Below are 17,983 nucleotides of genomic sequence, written 5' to 3' on the forward strand. Positions count from 1 at the left end.
GTTAGGAACCCTGAGGGGTGTGCATCAAGTCCATTGTCCTTGTCCATAGCCACAGCTCCGAGGCATTTCCTAAATGCTTACAGTGTCCAGGTGCTATGGTGGACACTGGCCGTTCATGATGACCCGTAGCTCTCATGGAAGCTCCGTTAAGTTGGGTGCGATTACATCTCCATTTTACAGGTGTGGAAACTGAGACTGAGAGAAATGAATGATTTGCCTGTTGTTACACAATTGGTTAGTGGTGAAGCTGGGATAGAAGCCCAGGTATTTGATACTAGTTCCTAGGTCTAAATCAAAAGAAATAGTAAATGAAAAGAAAAAATCTTTATCTCTAGAAATAGTTAGCATATGTACTCTAGATTTAAATAGATCTTATTTCAGTGAGAGGAGAACAGCATTGTACATTTAACATTTTCAAGGTGAAGCTTTAAATATCAAATTGAATATCAACTTTTTTTTTCATAAAATTGGGTTTTCTTTTATGCAGCTTAACCTCATAGACTCTTACTTGCTAAGAGTTTGTTGGGACTTCAAATCAGTAAATGTTTAGTAGGTATCCATCAGTTATGATTGTTCCTGTTATTGCTTGTATTATTGCCTTCTCTGTATAAAATGTTAATCTTCTTGAATTAATCATCAACTACTTTAAAATGGTCTTGATATGTTAAAGACATAACTTCAAGAAAGCCAGCCGGTCCATATGGAAGGATCTGAAAAACTTCCTCTCATGAACAACTGGTTTCATAGTCATGTTGGAGCAGTTTTAATTTACCTCACTCCATCACCAGGTTAGGTTCATTATTTCTGTGGAAGTATGGAACAATTCTTGCTCTCATAATTGCAAGGATACCAAAATGGCTGATAGTATATATTTCCTAATGATACACATTAGATTTAACGAAATTGTACAAAGTTCTAGATTTTTCATCAAGCAGATAAATCATTAAAAAGCATACTTACATCCAAAATAGACAGAATTTATAATACAGTTGCCAAGATAGAGAAGGTTTTGTTCAACTTAAAACTTTTACTTACAGTCAAACTTAGTCTAAAATTATATACTACACATTCAGACTCACAAGATTCCTATTGGCCATATTTACCAAAGGTTGCCTCAGGTGGATATAGGTAGGAACCATGGCTAAATACCAGAGGGCGGGGGAGATGTTTCTCTTCCATGGGAGGGAATTCACAGCATCCTCTGCAGCAGTCTATAGAAATGTCCAAAAACTGTTCTCTTTGCTTAAGTACAGAATGAGATCCACATGGGCAAGTGTAGGACCTGCTCTGGTATGGAATTCCCATGCCCCAAGGGAACCACTTTGTCTTGTACCAACTCTGTAGGGCATCACTTCCAGGGTCCCCACAGGGAAATGCTGCACTATAAGTGTCATCTCACTCAGAGAGGCTCAGAGCTATGACTTCCTACCAGATATCTTATCGTTCCCCCAGTCCAGAAGTAATTTACCAGCTGGAGGTCTTTTTTACCATGAGCAGTGTGGCCTGGTAACGAAGTTGGCATATGCCACCTTTGCTGGTTTGAAAATATTATATTCCCCAGAAAAGCCATGTTTTAATCCTGATCTAATCTTGACGGGGTGGGAGGGAGGGCAGCTATTTCTTTTAATCCTGATTCAATACTGTTATGGAAACCTTTGATTAAATTATCTCCACAGAGGTGTGGCAAGCCCAGTTGTGGGCGTGGCATTTTGATTAGATGGAGATGTGACTCCACCCGTTCAGAGTGGGTCTTGATTAGTTTACTGAAATCCTTTAAAAGGGGAAACATTTTGGAGAGAGCTCAGAACAGAGACACAGATATTTGGAGATGCTTGGAGCCCAGGTGATGTCTACGTGAGATATTAAGCAAGCCAGAACCTGGTGAGAGCCAAGGAAAGCCAAGAGATTAAAGCTAGGCCCAGAGAAACAAAGCGAGGAACCCCCATAGGAACAGAGGCTGAAAGCAACAGAGCCCAGGAAGAAGTGACTAGCAGATGGCAGCCACATGACTACCCAGCTGAAAGGGGTGCTCCAGACCCATCAGCCTTTCTTGAATTAAAGTATCTTTATCTGGATGCCTTAGTTCGTCCATTTTTATGGGCTTAGAACTTTAGACTTATAACTTATTAAATTCTCCTTGTAAAAGTCATTCTATTTCTGGTATGTTGCATTCTGGCAGCATTTAACAAACGAATACACCACCTTACCAGGTTTTCAGTGTCCTATTAGGGACATTTGGGTGATTCCATAGTTTTGCTACATTCCTGTGAACATTCTTGAACATATGTTCTACATGACTTCTGGTCCACTTGTACAAGATTTTCTCTATGTAGAAATTGGATAGTTGCTTAAATGTTCTTAAAGATAGTTCTATAAATTACAGATATCTCAGAAGATCTTAATTTACAAATAACCAAGATGAGGGTAGAACCCGCAGAAGTTAGGTAGGCTAAGAATCCTGTGGGGCATTACCCCTATTAACGAGGTTTTAAGAATTCCTTTACCATTTTCAGCTACTTCTAATCCCTTTGTAGGCACACTGCCATGGCTATTTACTATAAGGCCTCCCAATGGAGAATGATGAGGTAGTTAACTGAAGACCCCTCAGAGATACTTTATGTGCACTTGAGTGGTGGAACAATTAAAATAGTAAATAGTTATTTATTAGATACGAGATATAGCTTTGGAAAAAATAGAAGGAACCTAATGGACTTATGAATCAAAAATGGCCTCAGAGTTCTATAAAACTATAAGGAGGTGGGGATAAAAGCAAAAACCAAAGAAAAATTTAGCCCACGGTTTCTTGTATGATGACAAATTTCATGGATTTAAAAAAAGAAAACTAAATCATTCTCCCTCTATAATACAAAAGAAGAACGGATTGGCTGCAGGTGACCTTGGATGATGCACACGTGTTATGTCCCTTGATTTTTAGATAAACTGTATTAGTGAGCCAAGTTCTTCTTGCTGGTGATACTATGTAATTCAGGGTTTTTAATTGCTGTTTTTCCTTTTCTTTATGCATCTGTTCCAATATCAGCAGTTTCTTCTGAATTCCAAATAATTTTTTTCCTTTTGTTTTGAATTGCTTTGTCCTCTTGATACACTGATTTTGTTCACATAAAATAATAGCTCCTTCTGACTTTCATTCTCTACTTCCCTTCATTGACCTTGTGTGGAATCTTAATCACATTAAACCCTATGTTTTCAAATTCCACATCTGTAAAATGATAATGCCTCAGCTAGTTTGTAAAAGATTGTGAGAGCCTCAGATAAAAATGTTTTATTAAAAGCAGCTAGGAAGTATAATGGAGCATCTTCTAGATAGCGTGTCTTTGAAGTTTTATCATGCAAATCATTCCCCAATGCTCTTTATCTGTATAAGACTATGTATTTATTTTGCTCTATTAAAATCAGGATAATCCCTTTAAATATCAGTCAAGCTATGAGCTCAGAAAGAAAGCCTTGTTAAGTGTTCCTTTTCTTTTCTCTGAGCAAAAGCTAGAGTTGCAGCTTATGTCTCCTGTCCATGAAGTTTGCCTATGGGTTCACATCACTGTCTGAGAGTCTATTAAGACAAAAACGTAGTTCACAAAGAACCTGAAAAGAGAAAAGAAAAACTATTTATAAAACCACATCTCCTTATCAACCATTAGAATGAACAGTGACGACATAGTACTCCCTCCACCTCTTTCTCGATGCCTCATCTAGCAGACTTGAATGTACTTAATGGAGAAAAGCTTGAGCCTTTAGAGGTTGAGAGATGCAGTGCAAGAGCTGCTGCATCGAGGAGGTTCTGTGATGCCACCCTGGTGTTGAGAGGGGTTGGTTTTAGTAAACTTGCAGTCTTCCATTTTGGTGGTAGAGCCTAATGGCCACTTCTCCTCTTGGGAGAATTGTCTCACTTTGAAAATGACTAAGTATTGGAATTGATCATGAAGGGCCATTTTATAACATTCTTAACTAGGAGTGATTATGAAGCCAGTTTGTATTGGTCTGCCTAGAGGCAAGAGGATAAACCATGAAAATGAAATATTTTATATATTAAAATGTTTGATCAAAACAAGTGCTAAGGGAATATTTAAAGTCTGTACATGTCTAGAATACAAAGTTACATAAAATAGGTCATGTTGCTTGTATGCATCATAACTGAGTTATCACAGTTCATGAAAAATCAGTGAATCATTAGAGGCCCCATGTGTCAAACATGATCAGCCTCAGTCAGCCACATCCCTAGGGTGGTTCTCTTCTTCACAAAGAGCTGAGGAGAAAAATGTTTTCAGAGCCTTCAAGTCAAAAATGGAAGATTGCTGTGTTAGAACAATTGCTCAGTCTCACATCTGGCGTCTCTGGATGCCCAATGGGAAGGAACAAAGCGATTAGGCAAGAGGTTATTCAATTTGTATACAGCTTTCAGTTTGTGCTGATAAAACCATTTATCACCTTCTTTATTTTCCAAGTAATTTTCCTAAAGCAGCACACACACACACAATTTGCAAGAAAGAAAGAAACCAGCTATTGGCCTTGTATTCACCTTGGATATCTATTTACCATCCGTCTCTGAAATGTATTCTAAACGGTTTTATAACCAACATTCTAAATTTAATATAAAATTTGCAAATCACCATCCAAATTATAACTCTAGCCACAGGGAGCATCTCGTAAGCCTTGGATAAATTCAGCTGCATCAAGCCTTCAGCCTCCTTGAATTTTTAAATAACAAGCCACTATGCAGGCAAAATTAGAATGCTGCTAGCTTTCTTACCTGGTACCGTAACAGAAACCTAGCCATCTAACTGTATCATGTATCCCACCAGTCTTGACATGTGATCAATAAACAGGATTCAAATCCCTGCTTCAGAGGACTATGTAGAAGTGAAGGGCTTCATGATTACTTGGGGAGGTTTTCCAAAATATGTGCACACAGGCCCAAACTGAGAAATTCCAGTCCAGTGAATCAAGCACGGGGCCCAGGAGTGTATAAGTTAGGGGGAAAATGTCCTCCAAGTGTTGCTCTCTGCACACCTGATTAAGACTGCTTGTCCATCTACATCTATTTTGGGAATATTCATTGATTTTCCATTATTATGCATCACTAAATAACAAAGATAATTTCCGGTGACAAATAATCTTGTCAATATTGACAGGCTAGTTTGAACCTGGACAGTGGAGAAGAAATGTTGATTGTCTCTTTGATCACTAAAGAATATGAAGGGTAAATTCATCAGGCTTTTCTCTGCAACCATCAAGAAACTGCTATAGCAGTGTTCTTAGAGCAATTTGCAAGTTATGAAATGTCAGCACTCCAAGGAGGCTTAAGAGTGGTTACTACAGTTTTTCATTTTAGAAACGAGGAATGAAATGCATAGAGAGAATTTTGTTCAAGGTCACAAACACAACTTAGGGAATGGAGCAAGGTTCACGCCCCCTGATTCCATGTTCTTTGTACTGAGCCTCTTTCTCCATTACTGTGTTTGTTTAGAAAGGGGGTTTTTCAGAATGCTCCAAATTAGACCAAAGATAAGAAAATCTATTTCCTATAAAAACTCATTGCCTAGCAAGTCCCCGTGCCTAAACTAGAAATTGGGTTCCTTCTATTTAATATCATGAGCACATGAGTCCTATGTGTCTCAGACCCTGAAAGAGACTATTAGCCTCATAGTAAGAGGTGGAAAATATAAACATTTGAGTTAGTCCAACTGCATACTCATTCTTAAAAATGCAGTATTAATTACAAATCTTAAATGTTTCTCACTTTCCAAAATTGTTGTAGCTTCAGTGTTCTCAAATCTGTTCTCACTGGTTCATGCCTGAATGAAATTGGCATGGGCTTAAGAAGGAATGAGATTTGATGTGGAAAAAGCTACAGTCTTTATAGCAAATGTAACTAGAAGCTGGTGCAATCCTAACTAAATTTTCAAGTATAGTTTTGTGTATGGGAGGACTCCAAGTTTAGCACTTCAGTGACAACAGGATAGCATTCTGTTAGTGATATATCCTCATGGTAATCTCTAGTGGCTTCACATGGACCACCAGCAAAGAATTCTGCCTTGCTCATTCATTTCAGTTGCTATTTCATGAGGTCTAGTTTGTGCCAAGCCCTGGGCTGGACAGGTAGCAGGTGCCCGTAAATATTATATGATATGCTTAGCTTACCATATCAGAGGTCTAATGGTAGCTCATTGCTCCTTCAATAAGCCATCTAGGTTGTCTTGAAGAGTTGCTTTCTTATGCTTCTAACAAATTAAACTTGGAGAAGTGCTTGTTTGTGAGTATTTGTCTCAGTGACAGCTGTTGGTATAAGGCCTTGGGGCCTACCATTAATTTTGAGTGGTCAGAAATGTTCCCATCTAGTCATCTGTGAGAATTATGGCAGCCCTTTGATGAGTTTTCTTATTTGCATTTCTCAAAAGCTGGCTGAAATTTACAGCCATGAACCTGCAGGGTGTGGACTTTTCTGACAATGCCAAGTGATCATGTAGGTGCATCTGCTTAGAAAAGACATGTTATAGCTGATTTCAACAATTATAGTGATATGCAGAATTTTCTCTCTGATCTTTTGAATACTAGCCAAGCATCATAAGAATAAAGAAAATAGCTACTGTATAGGGAATGGAGTAAAGTACATTTTTATAGATACTACAGAAGTCATGTTTTCCTTTCACTAATAAGGACTCCACAACTTTATTATCTGTTCTGTTTTCTTTCAGTATTTTATAATCCAGTTTTAGTTGCTCAGTTGTTATAAAATCATGGAAGGTAGGCAAGACTTTTTATTACTCATTTTAATTTTTTCCTATATTTTAGAACTGCCATTATTTATATCTAAAAAAAAACTATAACATTTATCAAAACCTAGGCTGTTTGCAGCCTCCAAGACCACCTGGACTTAATACAGGATTTGGTTAACCTAAAAAGTGAATTTGGCCAGAGAAAAAAGCTTCTAATAAAAGCAAACTTTTCTATTAGATTAATTTGTTTTTTTAATGACAGCCGACTGGCTGACCTATCTTATTATTAATGTAATTTGTAATAAACAATGAAGTCAGGCTTTGAGCTTGGTGACTTAGAAGAAAATTGGTCTGTCAGTTAATTGGGAATTAGAAAGGAACATATCAACGGCTGGATGAATATTTCACTCTGTCTGGGATAATGAGGAAATGAGACAATGTCAACACAAAGAATGCTGACTATGTATTTCTAATATGCATACATAAATGTACAGCTAGCTAACTTGATAGATAGGTAGATGAATGGATATTAATGCTTCCATTTCCCCAAAACTGGAATTCACAAACTAGGCCACGCTAGTTATAAGTGTCTACAAAGTGGCTTTCTAACTGTTGTAATTCTTCATACAGCTTTATTTTTCAACTTAAATATTAGGGGATTGTTGGTTTGAATGTCCAAAATAAAGCTAATAACTTGGGTTGTTAGCTCTCAAGGCACTAAAGAAGAAAAAGACAAATTTCTCAAGAAATCAGTAGGCCTATAAGTTATTGATTTCATTTTTCTAATGGCTTTTTATTTTAGTCCTTTTATCTTTAGACTGTGTTTCATTCACTGAATTGCAAAACAAACTTGTTATGTTTCTCTTAGGCCAAAGAAATGTGCTATTTTAATCTTCATTTGTTTCCTATGGTTTACTCTGCATAATCAGATTTCATAATTATACAAAATAGGCCAGGGCTGTTGTTAAATTTTCTTCCAGTGTTCTCTAGGCTTACCACATCACTCTCAAATATCCAATTTATTTTAACTCAGTAATCATTTCTAATTTTAATATACAGTTTTCCCATAAGAGCTCAAATGTGTTTGTATCATTTCCCACTCCTGCTATAAGGGTGATGGCTATAGCAGGGAAATAAGCCATTTTAACTTTTTTTCATGAATGCTGTGTTCCTGTTTGTATCTCTCGTTTTTCTGTTCTACAACCTTTTTAAGCAACATGTTTGATTATTATATTGGGATCCATTTTCTCTTTACACATCTGAACCTTACTTCAAATAGGAATGCTATGAAGATTTTACAGACAGTCATGTACACTCCTCACAGTCAATATAGCCAAGATAACTAGTAAAATATCTATGGCACCTAGAGTGCCTCTTCTAACTCAGCGCAGATAAATTTTAATCATCATCCACCTGAGTTACAAACAAGGAAATCTTGAAATCCTAGTTCAATCCTTTTTTTTGTTATGCTGTATGGTAGGGGTCACATTTCATTCTTTTTCTATGTGAATATCCCATTACCACAGCACCATTATTTGTTGGATGTTTGAGTTTTTGTTTTTTTTCTTTTGGAATGCATGGGCCCAGAATCTAACCTGGTCCCCTGAACGGCAGGCCAAAACTCTACCATTGAACTACCCATGCACCCCAACTCCTTCATTAGAAAAAATAAAACTAGTAACTATAGTGGTGGTAGACATTGCTTAGGCTTATACAACCAGGTCTTCACTGAGCTGATAACTTTTAATCTGATTGCCCCAAATCCCCGGTTACTAAAAGAACACACACGGTGTTAATTTGACTATTTGATTAAATTTGTAAAAAGAATAATCACTCTTTATTGTTTCTATAAAAATGATGCATGCTCACTATAAAAATTTCAAGTAATATGAGAAAAAGGCAACAAATTACCAATGTTCTCGAAATATAATTGCTGTTAAAATTCAATGAACTTGAATTTTTCTGGTACTTACTGAATTCGTACAGATAAAAGGATGTAAGTTGATAAAAATAGATTGAAATGAGAGAAAAAAGAAAAGGAAGAAAGAATGAACTAACTTTATAACATTAGGCCTATTCTAGATATATTTTTAAGAGAAACATTAAATTTAATTTTTCTTGAATTAAACAGAAGAACAAGGAACTGAAGTGAAACTGAAGAAATTACTGAACTTCAAATTAAAAGTTTTTCTACTGCAAGATATATAAATTCCTCTAAAACATTTGTAAGTTTATAAAAAAACAGATCATGAAAAACAGTAAAACACTAAAGTCACTAGTTTTCCAGTGACATGTTTCTATTTTATAAATTATCGGTTGACTCTCTGCTAACAAAGATAAGATTTACATACTCTATTTACTCCCACCTACCAATTTTTAAAAATTGTTATTTTTACATTTTCAAAGTATAGAACATTCATATTCTTTCATACATAAATAATACATCATTCTTGAGTTTAAATAGAGACAGTATTTACTTTACCATGGTTTCTTCAATCCTAAGATCTCTATATTGTGCTCTTATTTTTTGTCATGCAGTGTGTTTTTGAAGAATACACTTTGATATATTTTCCTCATGTTCTTGTCTGTGGCCTTTGTACTTGAAATACACTTTGGTTATGTACAAAACGTTGGGAGCACACTTTCTTTTCCTCAGCACATTTCATTTTGTGTTGTTACTTTCTCAACTCTCTATCCTATATGCTAGTTTTTATTTTGTGGTGTTCATTCTACTTCTGTTGCTCTACTTAGTGCTTTAATTCCTGTTTTGTCTCTTCCATTTCTTCCTTGAGTTCTGCTGGCTTACTTTTTTTTTTTTCTTTTGTAAAAGAGAAGACACTGCTTTTTTTTTTTCTTTTAAAAATAAACTTGTGAAATTTTAGAATAGTTTGATTTGCAGAAAAATTTAGTACTGTAGCAAGTATCCATATCCCTCACACTCAGTTTCCCTTGTTATTAACATCTTACATTAGTGTGGTATATTTTTCACAATTAATTTTTCACAACCCGGTATTGATGCACTATTATTAACTAAAATTATACTTTGTTGAGATTTCCTTAGTTTTTACCTAATGTCCTTTTCCTACTCTAGAATCCCATCCAGCATACCATATTGTCTCTTTAGGCTCTTCTTGTCTGTAGTGTTTTCTGACTTGTCTTGTGTTTGACAACCTTGACAGTTTTGAGGAGTACCATTCAGGTCCCTTAACTGGGATTTGTCTGATGTTTCTCTCATGATTAGAATAGGGGTATGGGTTTTGGGGAAGCCCCAGAAGTAAAGTGCCATTCTCATAACATCATATCGAAGGTACATATCACTCCTGGCTGAAGTAGCGTTTGTCACATTTTTCCAATGGTAAGTTACCCCCCCCACCAGTCCCCTACCCCATCCATCAGTACTATACTTTTTGGAAGGAAGTCACTATGACAGCCCACATTTTAGGAATTAAAGAGTTATATGCTATCTCCTTGAGTGTGAAATATTTATGTAAAGTTTTTGAAGTTCTACATGAAAGCCTTGTCTCTTCCCCCCCCATATATTTATTTATTCTGTTATTTTTATCAGTCAACTCATCAATATTTATTCTACACGTTGGTTTATAATCCAGTACTACATTTAAAAAATAATTACTGCTAAGATTGTTCCAGCTTTAGTCTTTAAGAGCTCTTTCACTTGGCTTCTGTGTTCCTTTGATATACTCCCATCATTGTGTTTTTGTTTGGTTTTCTGAGCACTTTCTTATTTTCTGGTACCACAAGATGCTGCAGGGTTATCTTATAAATTCCCTGTCCCAGTCCTAGAATCAACCATTTCTCAAAAATCTGACTTCTCCTCCATTTTATTTCTTGTAGTCTCTCCTTTCAACCTGTTTATCAATTCTTTGCGTTCTTATTTTAGATTTTATTTCTGTGGTTCCTTTAAGCCTGTAAATAATTACTGAACTCTTCCTGGGTATCTTTAATCAGTTCTCCTTGAATTCTTTATCTGCCTCTTGCTTATGTTATATTCAACATCGCCTCACCCCACCCTTTTTATGTATTGTTACAGTGCTGGTTCTAGCTATTTCTCATATTTGAGTGAAGTATACTAATTTGGGGGGAGAAAACGTCAGTACATCATAGGGACAGGAAAGGGGTATGGACAGGGGAAAGGTCACAAGCTAGGGCAAGACAAAACTCTTAACCCTAGAGCTTTTATGAAATTTTACCACCAATTGCATAATCTTCACCTTGAAACACATCTTTTCTCTTTCTGGTGTTCAGAAGAGGTGTGGGTCTTTTCCTTCTTTCTATAAGATTTCATTTTTATATGAAACAAACACCATCATTTAGCCTTACAGCTTCCTGTCTCACTGTCTTCAGATGCACCCAAAACATCTCTGTAGCGCCAAAACACCAAAGTAAGCATCACAGAAGTCTCAGGCATTGACTGGGAAAAACAAGCTCCTTCCTCTAACACTAGAGTCATGGAGCATCTCCAAGCCTCTTGCTCCAGCCTGCCTCTTCTTGCCTTCATCTTTGATAACAGTTTCTCCTACCTTTTTCTTGTCCCTAGATATGGCCTAAAACATAGGTGCAATGCCTGAGACTTCTGTGATACTTACTTTGGTGAATGGCTTATGTTGCCAGAGGCCCAAGGAGGGGAAACTCTCAGGCCCTTAGTTCGTCCACGTCCACATGCTTTTTCTGGGAGTGACCTGGTCCATGGCTTAGGGCTGTGGAAGTTCCCTTTTTAGGAGTTGGAATTGTTCCTTTACTTTTCATTGCTCTGTTGTTTTGGGTGCATCTGAAGACAGTGAGAGGAGCAAATAAAGCTTTTGCTCCACCATCTTTAACCAGAACTGTTCCATCAATTTTTATGATCTGTAGACAGATTGTTTGTTGTGTTCACATGTCTCTCCATGGAGGTTGTAAGGTTAAATGATGGTGTTTGTTTTATATAAAAATGAAATCTTATAGAAAGAAGGAAAATTGTTTTTGTTTTCCTCATTACTGGATACCAAGTATCTTTAACGTTTTTATTTGAATTAAAGATATTTACCTGAGTCTCTTTAGAATTTAATTGTTGTAGGGGATATAGAAGTTCAAGAACTTTAATTTTTAGAACTATAGACCACCATATTTACTTTGTCAGTGGTTACAAAGGAAATCAAAGGAGTCCCTCCACCTACGGATTTTCATTCAGTATTTCTGACATAGTATTTCTCATGGAAATCAAATCTAAACCATCTACTAGATTAGAAAATTTAGGCAGAAAGAAATAACAATTGTAAATATAAAGTACTTGAGAGGAAACGAAAGTGTCCAGATAGTGTTACTGATTTTATATTTAAATTTTCTGTTTAACATGAGAAATCCCCAAATTATTTTTTTAATGTCAGTGTACATGGAACAGGAGAAAAGTCAAGAACAATTTAGAATCATACTTGCCTAAACTTTTCTTGTATTCTTAAATAGTGTGTTGAAAATACTAAGTTTTAAGTAAAATGGAAGTGACTTTTTTTCTTCTTCTATTTTTGCCCTCCAGGTGCAATTATTTGTCCCAACCAGTGGCTCTTTTGATTTTGTAATTGTCTATTTAAAAATATTTAGACAGTTTAAATAATTCAAATTCAGAAATGAAATCTATAGAGGTTTACCCTGTGTGCTTATGCTATTCTCTTTTAGAATTAATGAGACAATAGTTTTGCACTGTGGAGAGAAAAAGTTCAGGCCTCTCCTCTACCCTGGATTTCTAAACTGTTCTAAGGATTATTGGCCTATTATTTTAAGAATGAAGCAGCAGTTCCTCTTCTGTCCACCGGTGCCCCATTCTAGTTACTTAGCATATCAACCTCAGGGTGCTTTCCTCCACAGTTTTTCAGGGACTATTTGAGCTGAAGAAGCCAATCCAAGTAGAGATGATGGTCTCTTTTTTTTCTTCTGGAAGATAGGCCCGTTATAGGAGTATGACTGTCATTAGCAGCAGCTGCTCCGAAGTGCCCTGCCAACCCACCTCCTCATCTACTTTAATGTTATATATATATACGTTTTTAATATAAAATATCACTTCTGGTTTTACCTTTTTTTTTTAACATGGGCAGGCACTGGGAATCAAACCCGGGTCTCTGGTGTGGCAGACAAGAACTCTGCCACTGAGCCACCATTGCCCGCCCCTGGTTTTACTTTTGAGTGCTATAAGAAAATACTCTTTTGGAATGAATTGATCCAGATAAAAGCCAATTGATAATCCATCAAAGGAGAATATTTACACTTGGTAGTTAAAGCAGCTAATGAAAATGTATGTTTATCAGAAAGGTTCTTAAGAATGTTGAGGTTCATACAGAGTTGAACTAGCTGAAATTGCTTATCATTTGACAATTTATAACTAACAGAATTGGCAATTTCATCTCATTCGACCTAAGAGCTTATAGATAGCAAGGCCATTCTCTAAAAAAGAGGAGTGAAGTTAGTTTCCATCCTATCAGAGGGAAGAGATTCCATTCATGCTTCAGTTGTAAAGGTGTTTCTGATGTAATCATACTTATTTTAAGGGGACTGTTTTATTTTTAATAATTTACATCGTGGTCTCTGCTTTCTGCTTTGGTTTCTTTATTTGACCACAGTGTTCCCAGTCCCAGCGAAAGGGCATGACCCCCTAGTTTGCATTTCTATCCTGAATGTCATTGTAACCTCTGTGTCCCTTCCCTTTCTGCCTCCCTCCAACGCTCACTTTTAACAATGTATTTATTCTTTTTCTTTTAATAGAAGGGTAAGGTGATGAGCCATTAATTTTTTAAAAATACTTTTATTGATAAATCTTAACACACAAACATTCCATACGTGGTATACAACCAGTGGCTCCCAATGTCATCACATAGTTGTGTATTTATCACCATGATCATTATTAGAACATTTGCATCACTCCAGAAAAAAAAAGATTCATTACATATATACCATACCCCTTACCCTGCCCTCTCATTGCCCACTAGTATTTCCATCTGTCTAATTTATTTTAACCTTTGTTCCCCCATTATTTGTTTATTTATTATCCATATTTTTTATTTATCTGTCCATACCTTATATAAAAGAAGCATCAGGAACAAGGTTTTTCCAATCACTCAATCACATTGTAGGAGCTATATTGTTATACAATCGTATTCAAGAATCAAGGCCACTGGAACACAACTCAACAGTTTCAGGTACTTCCCTCCAGCCAGTCCAGTACACCATACACTAAAAAGGGCTATCTATATAATGTGTAAAAATAACCTCCAGGATAACCTCTTGACTCTGTTTGAAATCTCTCAGCCACTAACGCTTTATTCTGTCTCATTTCTCTCTTTACCTTGTTGGTCAAGAAGGCTTTTTCAATCCCTTGATGCCAGGTCCCGGCTCATCCCAGATTTTTGTCCCATGTTACGAGGGATATTTACACCCCTGAGAGTCATGTCCCATGTAGGGGGCGGGAAGAGGGCAGTGAATTCACTTACCATGTCAGCTTAGAGAGAGAGGCCACATCTGAACAACAAAAAAAGTTCTCTGGGGGTGACTCTTGGGCTTAATTTTAAGTAAGCTTAGCATATCCTTTGCAGGAATGTTTCATAGTAAACTTTAACTATTGATTTGTCTCCACTGCTTGCAAGAATATCAGAAATTCTCCAAATGGGGAAGCTGAATATTTCCCCCTTGCTCTCCATTCCCCCAAGGGGACTTTGCAAATACTTCTTTATTCACTGTCCAAATCACGGTGGATTTATCAGGGCATCACACTAACCTAGAAAAACCAACAAAATCTCATGCCTTATTTAACATTCCGTATACTTATGGTGTTCAACTAAACTGACAAGTTGAGGTTTTAAAATATGGACATTATCATCCTTTACCCTGTATTCTGATCCACCCTAGTCCTATCCAGATCAGCTTCCTTCATATCTCTAGACAAAGTCTGATTGTTTTATCAGCTTTTTAAACAGTTGCTATATGGAGTAGGAGGCACTAAATTTATCTGTCCTCAGGATGAACTTCTGGGGAGCCCACCTCCAATCTTGTTCTCCTTTTCTGTCATTCCCCACTGTCCCTGCTGTCCCTGTTGTTTTCCTGTTCCATTGCTGAGGTTCAAGTCCTCAGTGGGGTTCATTTGACAGCATGGGTTGGAGCTGTTGATTGCACTGCCTAGCAGCTGTGGATTCACTTTCTGTTTTAATACAGTGAAGAAGGAGTTGCTCCCTTTACTCTAAGTCCTTTGTCCCCAAAGACTTCACCAGGGTTTCTTCAGGGTGACTTGTACTTCCCTGGAAGTCCCATCCCTCTACAGTACAGACATCTTTTACTGCATTGTCACCAAAGACCAAGAGTCAATCTTGATTCCTTGCTTTGACTCTACTACCTTATGACTTTTTAACATCACTTAATTTTGGACCTGCATTTCTTTATCTCTAAAGTTAGGTAGCTGAACATTATACGCCTATAATTGTATACCTAAAAGTCGTTTCAAGCTGTCCTTTTCCTTTCTTCTTAATATCTGAAGCAACATTGCACATATTTAGACATAGTGATTTCTATCGTTAGATGATATTAGCACAAAATATTGGCCTCAAACTGGGGAGGGAGTACTCCTGCTGACTGTGGGGAAATTTGAATGTCCCCCTCCCAGTTCATCTCTTTGAAATCCTTTCAGAGCACCATATGTGATTTAGCATGTGTGCGTGACTATAAATTTCCCCCAACAGAAACCACATCACCTCATCAGCCACATAAGAAAATGATAAAACAACCAACTGCGAAAGCATGCTTGCCAAGTTTTCAACATCCCCCATGTTGGGAGGAAACACATTTGAAACAGATGAAATCTAGGCTGGATGAAACCCAAAAGACAAACTCTGGTATACCTGTCTTCATTAAGCTGTAATTATAGGAAGTGTGTTTGTACCAATGACTCAAGGTTTCCAGAAAATTTTACTCCATGAAGTCCTGTAGCCAGTCTAGTGGATGGGGAGAGGACACCAGGGACTGTGAGCATGTCACTTTCTTTGTGACTAGATCTCTTACCAACCAATAATAGCAACTAGAGTTCGTTTACCATCACTTCATTAAATCTTCAAAGAACCTGAGTGAAGTTTAGGCATCATCTGCATTTTTTTTAAAAACTCAGAAAAACATAGCTAGTTAGCTAATTAATGGTCAAACACATTTCCACCAGGTCTGTCTTACTTCAATATCCATTCTCTTTCACTTTACTTTGAACTGATTTTTAACATTGAATTCATCAGCAGCAAAACCTAGAACATTAATGAGGAAAAGGAGCAGAAGAGGAAATCCATCCCTTGATACTATACCCCACCACCCCAGGGTTTCTCAACTTTGGTGAAAAAAACACTACAAGAGCATGAAGGGAATAAGCATCTGCCCTGACTTCATTTAACTGTGACAGAGAACTATAAGCCATCAAAAGGCATCTTTAAGAAAGTGAAAAAGCAACCTACAGAGTGTGAGCAGATATGCAAAACAATGTAACATTTACTCTTAGTAAGAAAAATGTAGATGCTTAATAAAAATAGCCAGGAGTTACTGCGTGAAAGTGGCTATTCACATGGTCAATGTGAAAAGAGTCTTAACATCATTAGTCATTAGGTAAAAGCAAATCTGAACTACTAATTAGAAACTACTACATACTCACTGCAATTGTAAAATGAATAAGGCTACAATACCAAGTGGTGGTGTGGATCTGGAGCAACCCGATCTCAGAGACGTTACTGTTGGCATCCTCCGTTAGTAAGATCACTGGGGAAAACCATTTGATAGCTTAGACTTAAGTATAATATATACATACTATATGTCTCAGCATTTCCGCTCTCAAGAGTATAACCAACAGAAATGCATATACATAGTCATCAGAAGACCTCTAGAAAAATGTTTACAGCAACACAATTCCTAATAGACAAAAACTGGGAAGTTACCAAAAGCCCAACATCAAGAGAATAGATAGATAAATTATGGAATATTCATACAATGGAATATTATGCAGCAGTATAAAGGAGCAAACCATTATATCAACATGGGTCAATCTCCCAAATTGTTGAGCAAAAAAAAGTAGGCACAAAGAGTATGTGCTGTTTGAGACCATTTACGTGAAGATCAGAAATGGGAAAAACTGTAATATGCTGTTAGAAGTCGTGTTAGTTTTAACCTTTGGTGGGGTGGGTAACAACTGGAAGGGAACACTGGGGGTGTTCCTGGGGTGTTGACAATGTTCTGTTTGTTAATCTGAGTGCTGGTTATGCACGTGTGTTCAAATTTTGGTAAATTCATATTGTCCACTTATATGTACATTTTTCTGTATGTGTATTAATGCTTTGATACTAAATTTTAAAAGTGCTATATAGAGAAAGATGCTAGTTTTTAATTTTTTTTGCTCCTACTAAGGCATTGTAAATTTAAATTAACTCGGTGATTTGCATATGTATATAATAAGAATTGTGTGACATATATAGACCTGTATTGTGAGGGAAATGTTAATTTTTTTGTGATAGTGCTTCACTGGCTTCTCAGTTTTTTCTGAATCCGACAAGGTGAGGAAGGAAGGAAATAGTGACTTTCATCAACACCAGCAATTATTGCTGCTTAGCAACTCATTCAGCCAAAGCAACACTAGCTAGTCAGGTTTCCTAAGATTAGAGGCCTTTCTTACCTTGGAGTCTCTAACATAATATATCTTACTACAACTGGTATAATTCCAAGAAAACAAGCATAAGGAAAATGACTAAGAAATTCCAAGACCCAGCTAAAATGGATTTTCTAGGAAACAAGGTGAAAAGATTGAAAAAAAAAAATGCCCTGTTCACATGGGCGGTCTTCATTTGCCATAGTAACTGAGAAAACACAATATGCAATGTTTGAAGAACCTTAGCAATGGTCTGAGACCTATTTATAAAATGTTCAGGTAATGCATAGGTTGAGTTTCCTAATTGAATTCTAGTATAAGAAGGGAACCAAAAGAAGGTCAAATTTGTGCTTTAAAACCCAAAAATTGAGAAACACCATCTGGCACAGAGTATGATGTGTTGTCTGAGACAGAATATTTAGAATCTGGTCTGTCCTTACACATTGTCCTGCCTTCTCATTTGACCATTTTGGAATCTTACCCGAGGTTGGCTGATCCATTCAAAGTCACATGGTTGGTGGCAAAGCAAGATAAGACCCACTGTTCTTAAACTTCCAATGTCTTTCTCTTTTCACCGCATGATAGAAATTCCAATTAATAATACTCCAAA

General features: G+C 36.8%; 1 protein-coding gene across 5 annotated transcripts in view; it reads left to right on the plus strand.

Annotated features, from left to right (window-relative positions):
• KIF16B (kinesin family member 16B) overlaps window positions 1–17,983 on the plus strand; it is a 370,689-nt gene that overhangs the window by 287,615 nt on the left and 65,091 nt on the right. The gene's annotated exons all lie outside the window — the stretch shown is intronic.

The sequence above is a fragment of the Tamandua tetradactyla genome, chromosome 1 (genome assembly GCF_023851605.1).
Source record: "Tamandua tetradactyla isolate mTamTet1 chromosome 1, mTamTet1.pri, whole genome shotgun sequence".
In the NCBI taxonomy this organism is placed as follows: domain Eukaryota; kingdom Metazoa; phylum Chordata; class Mammalia; order Pilosa; family Myrmecophagidae; genus Tamandua; species Tamandua tetradactyla.